The following is a 16,293-nucleotide window of genomic DNA, read 5'->3' as shown; positions in this document are numbered from 1 at the left end:
GAATCTCCCATTACATGTTCAATTACCAGTGTCAGTCTTGTTCAAATTCTATACCCAAATTCCAAGATAATTTGCAATGGAGTACAGGTGATATCATTTGCTGTTTATCCTGTACATCCTTTAGAAAACCCTTGACCTTGGTCTTCCTTTTTCAGGAGGAGGAAGGGAAAGTGAGCCTTCTGCTGCTCTCAATGATACCTGAGAAGTTCTTGCTTTAGCTCTTCCTAGAATGCAGTACCTACATGCCAACAGTCAGTTTGAGGTCTTCCATAGCTTACTTAATAACAGCTGACTCTATTTATATCTGGAAATAATGGTATATAGGAGAGGACAGGTTATCTTCTACACTTTCAGGGTAGACAAGTACCATAGCTCTTTCAAATGGACAATATACTCATAATACGGAAATATACCTATCTCATAGAGCTGGAAGGAACCTTGAAAGGTCATTGAGTCCAGACCCCTGCTTTGACAGCAGGACCAAGTACCATTCCTGACAGATTTGCTCCATCCCTAAATGGCCCCCTCGTGACTTGAGCTCACAACCCTGGGCTTAGCAGGTAAATGCTCAAACCACTGACTCATCTCTCCCCCCTACCATGAAGTTATTCCTCCATCATGCCATGGAGATTCACTCTCACCATTAATCCATTCAATGTTACATTTACCCTTTTAGAGGCATACGCCTTTTCTATAATGTATCTATTCTTATTTAGTGTTTATGATAGATATAAGTTTTTGGCTCTTATGACTGGAGGAACTTCTATGGCTACAGCCCTCTTGATCAGTGGACACCCAAAGTTCTATATGACTTGAATCTCTTAGACAAATTTCTTCTCCTTAAATAGTTTGGCAGAAGAAGAGAAAGAACCATCAAACCACCATTAGTAGCACACAACAAACCAGTTCCATTATGGGTATTTGCTATTATTACCATGTTCCTTCACTGAGCAACAGGCTGTAACCACTGAGTCAAAATCACATGTAGCACAACTCTAATACCTTCCATGTAGAAATGTCAGGAATGAATCTGACCCCGCACATGGACAGAAAAAAGCTTTATGTGAAGATGAAATTCTATAGGGCCTATTCAATGATTTCTCTACAATATTGCTCTACACCCAGAGATCAGCCATCTGTACCACATTGGGCAGACCTGCAACTTCTTTAAATTACTGTAGCTTGATTCACTTAGTGAAGTTTTGATGATTTACACAAATTGACTCCACTGCATGTCATGGAAGAGAAGTATGGAGGGGAACATCTGAGTAGGCCTGGCACAGCCGATTCTGTTACACAAGATGTTGTGGCTAGAATTCATCGGGGAGGGGGCGTTTATGTATTCTGGTTTCTACTGGAGTGAGCAGAGTAAATATTCCACTGATGCACAGAATCCAAGAGATACTTGACAGAACAAAAGAAAAATGTGTCTTTAGCCAATATTTGGTGCTTTAGCTTCAAGATTATTAATTGTCTGTGTTGCATCTAGAGGCATCAATTGAGATTGTGCTTAAAATCATCCTTGCCCCCAAACAGGGACAAGACAGATAAAATGTAGGAGAAAGATGTTAGTATTAGTCCTACTATATTGACACAGCAAGATTAAATGACGCATGATCAAAGTTACACAGAAAGTCTGTGGCGTTGGGAACTAAACCCCAGTCCTAGTCTAGTGCCTTAGTCACCAGACCATCCCTACCTTGCCACAAAATGACAGTGGAGGACACTTTTAGATCTAGTTCTCATTTGCTATGTGACCACTACACTGTCAGCAATGTATAAACCAGCTACACAATTGACACTGGCAGAAGCATGTGAAGAAGTTTGGTGTCTGCATAAGGTGAACACCTTACTCTTCAGCTGAAATCATTACTGCTCTGTAGAGAGGCCATTGCATTAGTTTTAGCTTTAGTTTCAGGTCAGCTATACAGATGACCCATAGGACCAGGGAGATTCATTTCTGAAGTGCTGTCTCGTGTCATTCCTTTTCTCTTTAGTGAGTTTACAATTTTCATTTTATGTCAAGCCAACACCAAGCCTTGAACAGACTAATGGTTCATGGCAGTGGATTAGGGAGATAAGATTTCTCCAAGATCTAGAACAGAAAAAAGAAAATGTGCAAAAAAAATGAAATGACAAGCTGGTATCTTGTTAACTTAGCTCAGATAATTAGTTGTGATGAGTAAAAATAAAACCTGTGTGAAAGGCAGAACTTTAACCACAAAACATTGCTTCTTTACTTTGAGCAGCAACGAGGGCCAAAGCCAGCTACAAGATAAGCAGAGGCAACTATGTGTTGCACTTAATAGAGTTTCACCTAGACCAGAGTTTACTTATTTAGATGGGGCTGATTGGTTATACAATATTTTTCAGAAACAGAATGGAGTTATAATAATGCTTGAGATTACGATCAATTTTGCCCACCTGAAACAATGGTGAATACTTACCAGAGACACTTATTTTAAAAAGGCCAAATTCACTATCATGCAAATCCACACTGGCAAACCATTTCTTACAAAAAAAAAAAAAAACCTTTTTCTGCAGAAATTGGCCATTTTTACTCTTCATTTTCTTCATTCCAGGAATATGTGCCAATCATTTGGATCCTGCCAACTCTTGTTTATTAATTGAGCTAACTACTGAGAAATTCTACCAGAGTTCAATAATCTTTTATGACTAAATAATTAGTGTAAAAAAGAGACAGATTTAACTGTTTCTATTGAAACCAGAAAGCTGGGTGCTTTAATATAATGTAATTGTAATTTATATGAAGTATGGGGTAGCTGTAAATACTGTAAAGTACTACTCCGTAGTATACTTGCAGGAAATTTGCATTTTCATTGTTATTTAATTTTATATTATTGTTAGCTATTCATGAGATGAATATCATTTTTACACTTAATCTGTAAAATGTTCAATGCAGATGGTTATGTAAAGTTTTGAGAAGATGACGGATTAGAGAATAGATCTCCTGTTGTGAGACCTTGGGCCTGATCTTCCTCTGGTTTACACTGATGTAAATTAAAAGTAACCTTTCTGAAAACAGTTACAGGTGGAGTTGCAGGTGTAAATGAGACAAGGATATGTACATCTTAGATTTAAAATCCAAATTGAGTTTAGTATATTTCTATTTACATTTTTAAAACTGGGAATGAATGTGATCATCTGAAGGGAACACAATTCAAGACTGTTAATCATACCTACAGGGATTTTAAAAATCAGCTGAATCTATTGAGAAAGTTCCCTTATCAGTCAGCCAAAGGAGGAACAGGTCAAGTTTAGCTGTACTATTTACTGTCTCTGTAAATTAATAATTATTCATCTCACAAAATAATATACCAATCTGCAAGTAATGGAAAAACCAATACAGCCAATATTCTGAACTCTTTTAAAAAAATGGATACATTCTAAGTTTACTATATATTAGCTCTCACTTTATCAAATAAAAATTGGTCAACAAAAACTGGAAAGAAAGAAAGAAAGAAAGAAAGAAAGAAAGAAAGAAAGAAAGAAAGAAAGAAAGAAAGAAAGAAAGAAAGAAAGAAAGAAAGAAAGAAAGAAAGAAAGAAAGAAAGAAAGAAAGAAAGAAAGAAAGAAAGAAAGAAAGAAAGAAAGAAAGAAAGAAAACTCAGTTTCCTGATGCAAGTGAACAATGTGTTAAGTAGCACAGACTAGGCAAATTCACACATGGGAACACTTGAATCAGAACCTGAGTATAAGCCTTATTTGAAAATGTTACTTCTAAGGCAGTTCAATGGCTTCACAGACTAATAGGTTAACTTGGGGAGCCGACTGTACTCAAGAGACTTCTGATGGAATCCCATTGTGATTCGTCAGGTAGGGAATCATAACCTTGGAAGCAGTGAATTTCTAGGCCTTGGCTTGCCAAGCAGGGAGGTAACTCTTTGGAGGAACTCTCTCTCATAAGGAAGAAAACAATCCACCAGGAGAACTCCAAGTAACCTTGCAACATTAAAACTAAAAAAAACCTATGCTCTGAAGTAAGGAAGCCTGCAGCTGCAATGCATCTTCCCTACCAATAATGAATCTGAAAGAGAACAAGAGAGTAGCTTCCTAAAAAAAAAAAAAAAGAAAAAAAGAGCAATAGCAAAGTTGCTAGAAGGCAAATTTCTGAGTTGCATAGGATTTTTGATGCACAGCTCGGGTTGATCACAGAATAAGAATGCGTGGCTAAACCGTCAGTTTGAAAATGTAGGGACTTGTGTTACAAGATAAATATTCACTGCAATATTTAAAAAGATCCTGTGAATAACATTCTTCTCTCATATTTAGAAGACTGCTTAATGATGATCATAAAATTACACAAATGGATGAGATAAAAGCAGCAGTCAGATAAGAAGGAGTCAATGAGGATTCCAGCCGCAACTATTACTTTCCAACAAACATGACATGAGGCCTTTTCTCCTGCATTGTCCTCTCCTGCTTCAGAATTCTTCAAGGACTTCAGTTGTGTCCCATCCCATAAAATGTCAAAAGGTCCAACTTCATTTGTAAAGAAGAGTATGGGTGGGGGAGAGGAAATGTCATAAAAGACTTTCTCAATCAGGCTGCTCTCAGCTCAGAGCCTCACCTTTCTCCTTTAGATGTCCTCTTTCTTCCACATATTGATCTGAGGAAGTGGGTCTGGCCCACGAAAGCTCATCACCTAATAAACCATCTTGTTAGTCTTTAAAGTGCTACAAAGTTCTTTCTTTGGGGGTTGTTTGAACTTGACCCCAAGCTGTCTCCTTGTCCCACTGGCCACATTTTCTTTTCAAAGAACTACTGTCATGGGTGCTTACAGCTTACTCCTGTGTGGGAAACAAGAGCCTTTGAAACGGACTCTATTCTGCAGCACAGTCAGGATAATGAATGTTTAAAAAAAGCTCAGCTCTTGATGGGTATACAGCAGATAGTTATTTCAAAATAACTTAGTCCACATCTACACAGCAGGAAGTTATTTCGAAATTATGTCAAAATACTGTCAAGTTAGAGGACTTCATACTCCAACTCCTGTAACCCTCATTGTACAAGGAGTAAGGGAAGTCAGGGGAAGAGTGCTTGAATTCGAAATAAGTGCTGTGTAGACGCTCCCAATTTTGAAACAAGCTACACAATTTACATAGCTCAATTTGCGTTGCTTATTTCGAGTTAAGCCTTGCTGTGTGGATGCTCCACAGCAGTGCAGTGGGAACTGTGTTAATTTCAAAGGCCCCACACAAGACAGGGGCACTGGATATCTGAAGGGGAAGGGCCCAGGGCTGCAAGCAGCTTGAAAGTGCATTTCCTTAGCTCTGCAACATACCATGACTTTTGTTAAAGATGAAACTGTATTGCTGGGATTTTTTCATAGGGTGCAGCAGCCCATGAAAGACTCAGGACCTGGGTAGGCCTAGAATGTAGCCCATAGTGGGGTAAATAAATAAATAATAATAGAAAAAAAAACAATAATTATGTTTAAAAGTAGGCTATTTATCATTTGGTGCCTCCTCATTTCATCTAATTTCCCAGTGATTTCCCCTGTAATAGCTTTCTTTTTCTAACTTCTTCTCTGCAACCATCTTTGTTGAAGGCTGTCAGGTTTACATCCTAATCTGAATATAGTAAAGATAGAGAAAATGTGTATGTTCTTTGTCAAGGAGTTCCCCCATCCTGCCACGGAGTGCTTTGTTTTTGGTGGTGCTCTCAGTTTTGGATGTAGAGGAGGTGGTTCCTAAAATGACCATGCTTCAGAGTATGTCTACGCTACAGAATTTTGTCTTAAAAATGGCCGTTTTTCTGACAAAACTTGGATTACATCCATGCTGCAATTGCGTTCTTTTGAAAGTAAATCTAAAGAACAGAGGGTGTTTTCTGACAGCGGTAATCCTCTTTCTACAAGGAAGAACACCTTTTCCAAAAGAGCTTGTTCAGAAAAAGGCATGTGTGGACAGGGAGGAGGGTTTTCTTTCGAAAGAAGAGGCCTCCAGGAAATAACACAGGTGACCTGGTGGACATTCCGTCCATTCTAATCACAACTCTATAGTTCCTGTCTCCTGCCAGTTCTCAAACCCTGGACAAGCCTTGTGGCAGGAAGTCGTCCTGGGAGCAACACCCTGACTGCTGCGCGGCTCTCCCTGCCACAGGCCTTGACACCCATGGTGGAGCCACAACCCCCCCGAGGTCCTCCTGGCCCTCACAGAAAGCAGCCCCAGGGGTCCCAGGATCCACCCATGGGGACCAAGAGGCGAGCACCCTCTCATTAGAGTGCAATGCTCACACTAACCTTTTTCATTTCAAAGGAGAACCACTATGTAAAGAAAGAGGTTCAATGTGAAGCCCACAGCTGCCCACAGCCAAAGTAAGATGCTGTTTGAGACAACAGAGGTGACAAAGCCATGTTCACTAGGGCCAACTCTTTGGTGAGGAAAGACCTGTCGACAGTAGCAGATGGAATGACTTTCAAAGGCTGCATCAGGGAGACTCTCAAAAATGAGCCAAAGTCTGCACACTCATTTGAAGATCTGGTGATGGGTCATTTCAAACGTTTTACTCTTCCTTTATTCATCTGCTTATTAATCGCAGGCACAAAGACATCTCAGTGATAAGAAAGACCACATCAATGAAGAGGCAGACATAATACTGGAGGTAATACTGAAACTAGTGACACAGTCCAATGAATGATCTCATATATAGTATATGTTGAAAAAGGTAAGTGAAAACATTGAACCATGTGGGACTCATAAGTAAGGGGCCTATGACTGAAATTCATGCTTGGGCATGTGGACAATATATAGCTTAAATCGCTTACGTGTGCCTTCAGAAGAACGTAGGCCTTCTGCTAGACCTCTCCATGGGAACAAATTTCCCTTGAAGATGAAGCAGCTGCCTACCATGAGTTTCTGAGGTCCAGATAAATACCGATTAATTTGTTTTCGCTACATTTTCCAAACATAATGTAAGTAAACAAATAAACTGCAGTGATTTAACAAACCAAAGACCTACGCCCCCACATACACCAAATTAAAAAAAAAAAGCTTACTTTGATATCACTTTAAAATGGGCTCTCTCAATACACTTTTGTCAGTAATGCTAATTATAATTTTCAGCGGAAATGGACTGTATTTTTGATTTAAAAAATCATTTTATATTTAAATGTGTTTTATGAAAACTGGTAATAAAAACAAATAATATATTGTTAATTATCAGCATACTGACTAATTCCACTAATGCTGAATAGCATTTGTAGAAATGATGGATTATCTAAAAATATAATTTTTACTAGCTCTTCTATGTCATTTGTTAGGCTTTTAGTAATAAGTATGTCTGATAAAATATAAAAAAATATTTAGAAAATGAACCATAATTTTAATATAATTTTAATTAATGGGAGTGCAATTGCAGTGGTTTAAATTACATTCCCAGTGGTAAAAAAGCCTTTCAAACCTAATTTGTAAGCCAAGATGGTGGCTTTAATGACTGGCAGCAAAGTTTCTTCAACAGATTTCATGGGGCATGATCCAAAGATAATAGGTTTTCAGCCCAATGACAATCCAATTACAATGCCAATCAAAGCCAACTTCATGCACTCTAATTATCAGATTTAGCTGTCAGTTCAAATACAAACATAACACTTTTATTTAAATAAAAATTTAATTTAGAAAAAAAGACTTCATGTGATTTATTGAGACTACTAGAGCAATCTAACTTATTTCTCCAGTAATATAATAAAATCAGTCTTGTATTAAAAATGTGAAAACTTTTCTCTCTCCTGTATATTCTATGCTGTATTATTCCAGAGTTAATTTAAGCACAAAAAAAAAAAAAAAGAGAGAGAGAGAGAGAGAGATAACATAACATGGCAGCAGATATTTGCAGACTAGCAGTAGGTTAAATAGAGTAGCAAGGTTTCAATGATACAAAACTCCAAGTGAATAAATGACAAAACCTAATTAGTTTTTACCAGTAATCACAAGAAGCTATGTTCAGACCACAACTGATTTATATAGCTCTAAAATTTATCTGTATTACATAGACACAGAGAAATAGGGTTAGAGAGTGAAAAATAAACACCAAATCCCTTTGTTCAAGTAATTGTGATGTTCAAAAAACACAGGTAGCCACAACTGAAAGGACCCGATGGTACACCCTTAGTGTTGCTCCCTGTCACAAGGTTATCATTATTTATTAATTAGCAATACCGTAAAAACCTTATACAGGAAAGATAAAGCTTCTCTTTAAGGTTCTTGGAAGAGTTTATAATCTTAGCGGACATCTATAAGCTGCAGTACTTTTATATATTGTAGCATTGTCAGATGTTAATTATGTTTACAGGATTTATCAGTTTGATCTATACTTCCTATAATGACAGACATTTTATAACAGTATATAGAAAATCATATTCTACAAAATAAATAAAAATAAACAACAGGTCACTTTATCGTCCCTTGAAGCAGTGTAACTAACACTGCAGAGTGTCACTGCTAGTGTTGCAGGACACCTGTCCCTAGACAAGCGATTTTCAAACTAAGGTGAGGACTCCAAAGTGGGTTGAGACCCTATTTTAAGGTAGAAGAGGGTCACAGTGCAATGAATTTGAGAACCGCTACCCTAGCTGTTTGGTAGTGAGCTGCGTGTAACAAGCACTTCAACTGACAGGTCCCTGGAAGGTAATTTCACTGTCTGCCAGTAAACACTGACCAAAGAAGGGATGTAAAATCCCATTTAATTGGTTAAGTGGGGGGAGTGGGTGTGGCTTACCGGTTAATCAGCTAACCTTTTAAACTTTCACATCCCTAGACCAAAACTGTCCCACAAGGCTTATCTCCTCCCCCCAGAAGTTGGGTTATGGTATGGAATTTACAACTGAGTTGGAAGGCAAGGCTAGTAGCATAGGTGAAGCAGGATGAAGCTGTTATCTAGTGAGGAAAGGGCCATACTAACTAATTCATCAGTGCAGGCTCATTAAAGCTACTGGGTACCCTAATCCAGAAGGAATAGCAGCTGTCACAGGACAATAGGAGACTGAAAACAATCCCAACCTTCTCTGCCAGAAGCTGTGTAACTGATTAGGGAAAAGTAGGACCCCAGGCTATGTCTATACTCGCGGCTTCTTGCGCAAGTAATATGCAAATTAGGCTAAGCCGAGCCTCATTTGCATATCTAATGAGCCACCATTTTTTTCAGAAGAGGCTCTTGCGCAAGAAGGAGCGTCTACACTGCCTCTTCTTGCACAAGAAAAACCCTCTTGTGCAACGCTGTTCTTCCTGAAAAGTAATAGTGTAACGGCGTTGCACAAGAGGGTTTTTCTTGCACAAGAAGGGGCAGTGTAGACACTCCTTCTTGCGCAAGAGCCTCTTCTGAAAAAAATGGTGGCTCATAAGGTATGCAAATGAGGCTTGGCGATATTCCATGCTTAGCCTCAATTGCATATTACTTGCGCAAGAAGCCGCAAGTGTAGACATAGCCCAAGAGTACTGGGTTTGGCTGTGATATTCCATAACATGAAGCTGTACAGTGGATTCCCTTATCTTACCCTTGTCAGTAAAACATCTAGTACATGTGGGCATTAGCACTATTTCCAGGTTCCTGCTTTGCTGTTAGTGAATAAGGCTGTTTCCTGGCCTGTGCATAAAGGGAGGCAATAGCTTTCTTTGGTGGCCCTTTGTGAAACCAATATTAGGTGGGAGAGTGGCTATCTAGAGCTCCCAGAGGCCCAGCAAAATAGGAAGATATTACCTGGCCCAGAGCAGTGAAGGAGGGTTATCATTTATGAAACATAAAGAAATGAGGTTTTGAGGGCCTGGAAAAAAAGGGACGAGAAGGGTATCTGAGCTATCATCAGGCCAAGTCACCCTTTTCAGTTCCTAGTCCATTTGAACCCTAAACCCATCCTGATTTCAATTTTGAGCTCAAGAAAAAACTGTCAGCCCTTGTATTTGACCAACAATCCAAATTACTTTAGAGCTCAACCAACAAATGGAAGATTACATCAGTAATATTGTATTTTGATACCCTCCTGGGGCCAAGAAACAACATCACCTTCTCCTGGCTGGGGTAAATCTGCATGGCTCCATTATGTTAATGGAGTTATAGACACATAATCCTGCTGAAGATCCGGCTTATAAACTTGTGTCACATTTTCGATCCATGGATTAAATAGCGGTATCCAGCTGCTTTTTAAAAAACATTATTTTACAATGTCAAAAGGAAAGTTTTACTGTGCAAGTGAATCTACCTTTGATAAAAATGTCATATTTTATTTAAAACATGGATGTTTTCTAGACAACAGCTAGAAAAGAAAAATGGTTCCTGGGATACAGTATATTCATAAGAACAGAAAGAAAGTTGGGCAAGTGCATAACACCACAAAGCATAATGTTTCTGAAAATTATTGAACTAACCATTATTAAGAGTCATGCAAATATCTGAACTACAAAATCTTATTCATACATTATCTCCAGTAAGAACTTTGAGTTTGCTAGACTGATGAAACAAATGATTCCAATAGATGTATTATGCCATTCAAATGGAGCTTACATATTTTATTTTCTGAAGCTAAACAAATGCTCATCAACGACTTCATGGAATACTTCATCAGAATTTCACCACTTTGCACTTGGTGGCAAGATTAGTTTGTTATGTATGATACAGTCATTGATCAAATATGCACTAAAGTATTTATTTGCTTAGCTCAGATTGTGAACTATGATATATCTGTGGTAGGGTGCAGTCACAGAAGTCTCCGGTGTGCTGATCATACCATTGACACACACACCTGCTTGCTCTCTGAGGCTCCCCACCACCCCATCCTGCTAGGCCAGATTCTCAGTCCTCCCTCAGACAAGGCACAGATTTGGGGTAACTGCTCTATCCACACAAAGCAATGCAGGCACTGAACCATTTCAGTTCAGTGATGATTCAGTTCTGGGGCACAGCACAGGAAATCAACCCCCAAATGTAGACCAAAACCCCCCAAATAAATCTGTCTTTCTCTGTGTAAAAGTTTTACACAGTGAAATCTCATCAAAAAGTCTCCTTTATCAACGAAAGGGAGATATGCACAATGACTATTGCCCCCTACCCCAGGCACCAATTATTTACACTGGGCCTGATAGTAAACAAAAGTGTTTTTTTAATAAAGTACAGGTTGGACCTTCCTGGTTCAGCACTCTCGGAAACTGACTGGTCCCGGACGAGAGATTTATCCAGACCAGGGTAGGTTATTTCAGGTCCTCCTGCTGACACCCTTCTCACCCAGGCTTCCTGGCTCCCCCTGCAGCCTATCTGAGCCATGTGCCAGCTCCCCCAGTCAGCTGTGCTGCGCACAAGCTCCCTGACTCCCCGCATACCCCACAGCCCAGCTAAGCCACACACTGGCTCCCTGCCCGCCCTCGCAGTCCAGCTGAGCCTCATGCCAGCTCCCCAGCCCTCACCCACATGCAGCAGGCTTGGACTTTTTGATCCTGGCACATCCGTGGTCATGCTGGACCATGGATGTTGCCGGAACAGAGAATCCCGGATTTTAGAGGTACAACCTGTACAAACAGTAGGAGTTATGTGATTGCAAGTGAAAACAGACAGATCAAAGTAAGTTAAAATGAATAGAAAATGCAGAGCTGGTTCTAATCCACTAAAATTTATTGCAAGCAGATTCCTATTTGAGGCATAATCTTCAAACTCTTTTAACCTGAGTTCGGTCACCAACTCTCTTTGTATCATTTCAGAATTTCCCAGGCCAGCCAAAGGGGTGATAGATTCTCCACTGTGGGGGGGAATCTTTTGTTTTACATCCTCCATTTTCTGTGGAAAATTACCAGGTTCAAAAATGGACCCCAATAGCAGGTAGCATGGTGGTCACATTTTCCTAGGACCAACCACCTTCTGGATTTAAAAGGCAAACAAGGCTATTTACAAGTTGTTAAGTTGATCACCAAGTTGTTATGGCTTCGGTGAGGTAGGTGCACCGATAATGATTCTCATTAGCACATTAAAAACTATAAACAGTCTCATACTTCATATTTCTAACTTCACATACAAGAATTATTCATGTTATCAAAAAGGATATACATATCCAGCAGCTTGTAACATTAAAATTGATAGGTTACATGAGGTATTTTGTCCAAAGCATCTTTGAGTTATGAATATGTATATTCATAAGCCAATTTTCATGAAGCATTGGTGGGGAGAACAGACACAATACCCTACTCCTAAGGGCACATAATAATTAGCTACTGTTGTCCATGCTTATAACTTTCCTGTTACTTAATGCAAACTTCAAAATTACATAGTTCCCAGTAGTTGCTGAGATATTTTGTGCACTCCAAATATTAGTCTTTAAAACTCACAGGTTGCTAAATTCTTTTAAAATCTGTAAGAATTGGTTTTCATCTCTGACTTTTTAGATGTTTGAACTGCAATGTAAAAAATGCCATTGAGCACTCTGCATACCTTTAAAAGGTATTTTCCTGCCATTTCAAGGTAATGCTTTGTTGTAGCGAATACAAGGTTGTCTATAAACAGCATGGTTGTATGGTGCTACCATCAGTTATTGCAATAGTAAAATTTATCCCTATTCAATTTCAATATGGATCCAATTCGTCCACTTACTCTCAGGTTCGCAGAATCTGGCTATAAGTTGCTAAAAATAATGAAGAAGTTGAGCCCTGGAAAAGTCTACAATAGGTAGAAACTGTTGCTAGATCTAGACAAGGGTACACTGACAAGACTATGCCCTATTTCACTTCATTAAGAAAATGGGAGTGAGGGTGAGAGGTGCAGAGTGAATAAAAGTGTGCATGCATAAGAGAAACAGCTCAGCAAATATGCTTCTAAAATTAGGTAGATCCTTAGTTCTGTGCTATCTTGCTTGCCCTTCAGGACAAGCAGAGACAATGGAGGTAAACTATCCTTGTTCTAGTAAGTTGTTCTCTATGAAATGCTCAGAGCCATGAATTACTGAGATGGGTTACAACATGGTTACATATTCTGGTTATTTACATCCTTTTCACCAATGCTTTTATCACTGCAGGTGCTTTATGAAGATTGTTTTCTATTTACGATCTCTTTTTACCCAGTTCTTTTTACTAATAAACAACTGAAAAGAGACCAAGGAAAGAGAATATAAGAATTGCCACACTAGGTCAAACCAATGGTCCATCTAGCCCAGTAATCTGTCTTCTGACAGCAGTCAGTGCCAGATGCTTCAGACGGAGTAAATTAACAGGGTAATTTGAATGATCCATTTCCTGTCATCCAATACCAGATTCTAGCTGTCAGAGGTTTAAGATACCTAGGGCATAGAGTTGCATCCCCAATCCCTTTTGCTAATAGCCACTGGTGGACTTATCTAATTCTTTTTTGGACCAAGTTTTACTTTTGTCCTTCCCAACATTTCCTGGCAATGGAGTTTGACTTTGCACTGTATAAAGTACTTCCTTATGTTTGTTTAAAACCTGCTGCCTAGTAATTTTACTAGGTAGCCCCTTGTTTGTGTCGCTTGCAAAACTCTTCCTTATACACTTCCTTCACATCATTTGTGATTTCATAGGCTTCTCTCATATGCCAACTGAGATGCCTCCTTTCTAAGCTTTGGAAAGAAAAGAGAGATTGTAGAAGAGAGCTATGTTTTGCTATCTATGAGGAGTAGAAAGGCAATAAGTCATTAGTCCAGAAAGACAGATCAAAGGAACAGAAAGAACTTTTTTCAAGTTTCTTTGCTGATGTCTTGTGCTTTGTATCTAGGAACTTAAACCACTCACTTAGCATTATGAGATTACAATGATGGGAAAACATACATCACCTCTGTCATATCTCTCTGGCTCAATGAACACACACTAATTCCAATTCATCCCTAAAGTAATTCCATTGACATTATCAGAGTTGCAATAGGGATGAATTTAGTCCAGTAGGCCAACTTGTGATCAGGTTCCTCTATGTTATATGGTAACTTTCTGCATTTTGGAACAGTGCTAGTTTTAAAAGATACGCAATTGATTTAATTACATAGTTGTTTAGAGATACCACATGCAAACAATATGACCAGGTGAGTGTTAGCTGCTCCCAGATAAAAATGTGTAGTTTTCTAAATTGAATTTTACTGATGCTTAATTTGGACATCTGTGTACACCAATTCACAGCAGTTGCCCTGACCAACTAGAGCAAAGGTGATGAAACTATGGCCCATGGCTTGCCTTGATCAGGTCCATGATCAGGGGATGTGGGGGGAGAGAGGAGAGTGGTGCCGTGGCTGGTGTGCCAGCGCTGGCTCCCTGCTGAGGTGGAGGGAGTTCCAAGCCTCATGGGCCCCCAGGCTCTGCCCAGCATGGGGGAGGAAGTGGCTGTGTGAGGCAAGTAAGTGCCTCCTGCAGATCCAGAGCCATGCAAAGGCACCCATGCCCTTCCCAGGAAACTGCACAAGGTAGACACACCAATCCCTTACCCCTCCTGCCTAGACTCTACCCACTGCCCACTCCCTGGCAGCACCCTTCTGCAGACTGAAACCCTTGGTCACACTCCAGCGCCCTGGGAGCTAGAAGAGTTAATCTGGCCCTGGAGGGCTTGAGACTTCGTGCCTTCAACCCCTCCTTCTCCCCCCACCATGGGGCTGGAACTTGAGGGGAGTGAGAGGAGTGTCTTTTTTTTCCTGCTTCTCAGTTGGGGAACTTCTGTGAGAGTGTTATTTTTCTCCTTTTCACTTGGGGGCCAAGTCAGTGAGGACTGCTTTTTTGTTTGTTTTTTGCCCCTCACTTGTGTGTGGCCTCCCAACTGTGGCTCTCACCCAAAAAGGTTCCCCACCCCTGAACTGGAGGCCTCCTTCATCCCCTGCTTAATTGCAATGTGAGCTTTGTGAGTAAATCAAATCTTTTAGTGTCTTTGAAAGTCTCACCTAGGATGCTGTGCTTCAAAGAGGAGTCAGTCTCCTGTACTGTCAACAAAAGCAAAGATGGTATAGATTCATTACAAGTCTGTTCCTTCAGTAAAACAGAGCTTTCGCCTTAATAAGCCATGGTAGTGTAACACATTGTAAAAAGAGTACCAATAGCAAAAATTATTAAACATTTATCTCTCCCCTGAGTGAACATCTGGCATGTATCAGAATGCTGCCTTGGGGGCTTAGTACCAAAACCTTTAAGGTTTTATGTGACAATGCCTAGAGAGGGCAATAATACAGCATATTCTACATAGGTTTTTTTTAATGCTGGCCTCTTGAAAATATCAAGAGCAGAGGTTGAACCACACATCTCACTTTCTAAGTGAAATGTTAGCTCTTATTTTTGACAAAAGAAAAAAATCAGCTCTATTTTTCATTAACTAGGAAGAAATTTAAAACAAATGCAATGGGAAAAATCATAGAAAACATGACAACATTTCAGATAGCTTGTGGATGCTGGGTTGCATTTATACCTAATATCAAAGAATAGCAGCTACAGTGAAGCAGTATCCTGCCATTATAACTTTCAGCCTTTTTAATCCTCTTTTTTCTCTATGTCTTTGCAAATCCGCAGGTGGCTACAAATGAAAGCCATCCAAGAAGTCTGAGCCTGTGAAGTCCCAGATGCCTGCCTCCACCTGGGCCAGTCTTTTCATAAATTCACTCACTTGTTATGTATTTATATATTTAGCATATCTATCTATCTATCTATCTATGCCGATATTGCCCAGAAATAGTAGATGGATCAGACAATGATTTACTTGCAAAATTAGATTACTTTTGAGGAGACAAGAAGGTGCTGAGCCAAGAATTAGTAATTTCAGATGATGGTCATGATCTTTGTGTAACTTAGAATATTAAAATAAAAATGAATAAAATAAAACACTTGGGAATTGGTAATTCAAGGGTCTGATTTCTATTTATTCCTCATAAGAGCACAGTGCACAGCATTTGTTCCCTGAAATCTGTCAACTACAAAAGTTTGAAGACATGCTAAAATGTAATAACCTACGGTATATGGTACAATAATTGAGAGTAAATTAACACTACTTGGAGCAAAATATAATCATCTCTGCTGAAATTTGTCCAGAACACCAAGCCTAACACTCCAAGTCTTATAAAAGATGCCATGGGCTCTTCAAAGAGTACAGGTGTTCAGGGATTAGTATTCTGTTTCACATAAAGGACAGCATGCCTTCAACTGCATAATACTGCTCACCCAACTTGGGGTATTGATTTCATACTGAGTCAGAAGGACGTGTGCCATCTACTAAATTACTAACATTACTTAAGACCAAATTCTAGAAGAGAAAAACAAAGACTATGTATTTTCATAAAGACTTAGTACTGCCTTTTCATTTGAATTTCACCAGTAATCAAAC

General features: G+C 39.4%; 1 long non-coding RNA gene across 1 annotated transcript in view; it reads left to right on the top strand.

Annotated features, from left to right (window-relative positions):
* LOC112545637 (uncharacterized) overlaps positions 1-15,789 on the top strand; it is a 36,658-nt gene extending 20,869 nt beyond the window's left edge. The window contains exon 3 of the long non-coding RNA XR_003089167.2: positions 15,486-15,789. This is a non-coding gene — a long non-coding RNA (uncharacterized LOC112545637). The remainder of the gene's footprint in view (positions 1-15,485) is intronic.
* The last annotated feature ends 504 nt before the right edge of the window (positions 15,790-16,293 follow it).

Source organism: Pelodiscus sinensis, chromosome 3 (genome assembly GCF_052426305.1).
Source record: "Pelodiscus sinensis isolate ZL-2025 chromosome 3, ASM5242630v1, whole genome shotgun sequence".
Taxonomy (NCBI): Eukaryota; Metazoa; Chordata; order Testudines; family Trionychidae; genus Pelodiscus; species Pelodiscus sinensis.
This window is presented reverse-complemented; position numbering and strand designations above follow the sequence as displayed.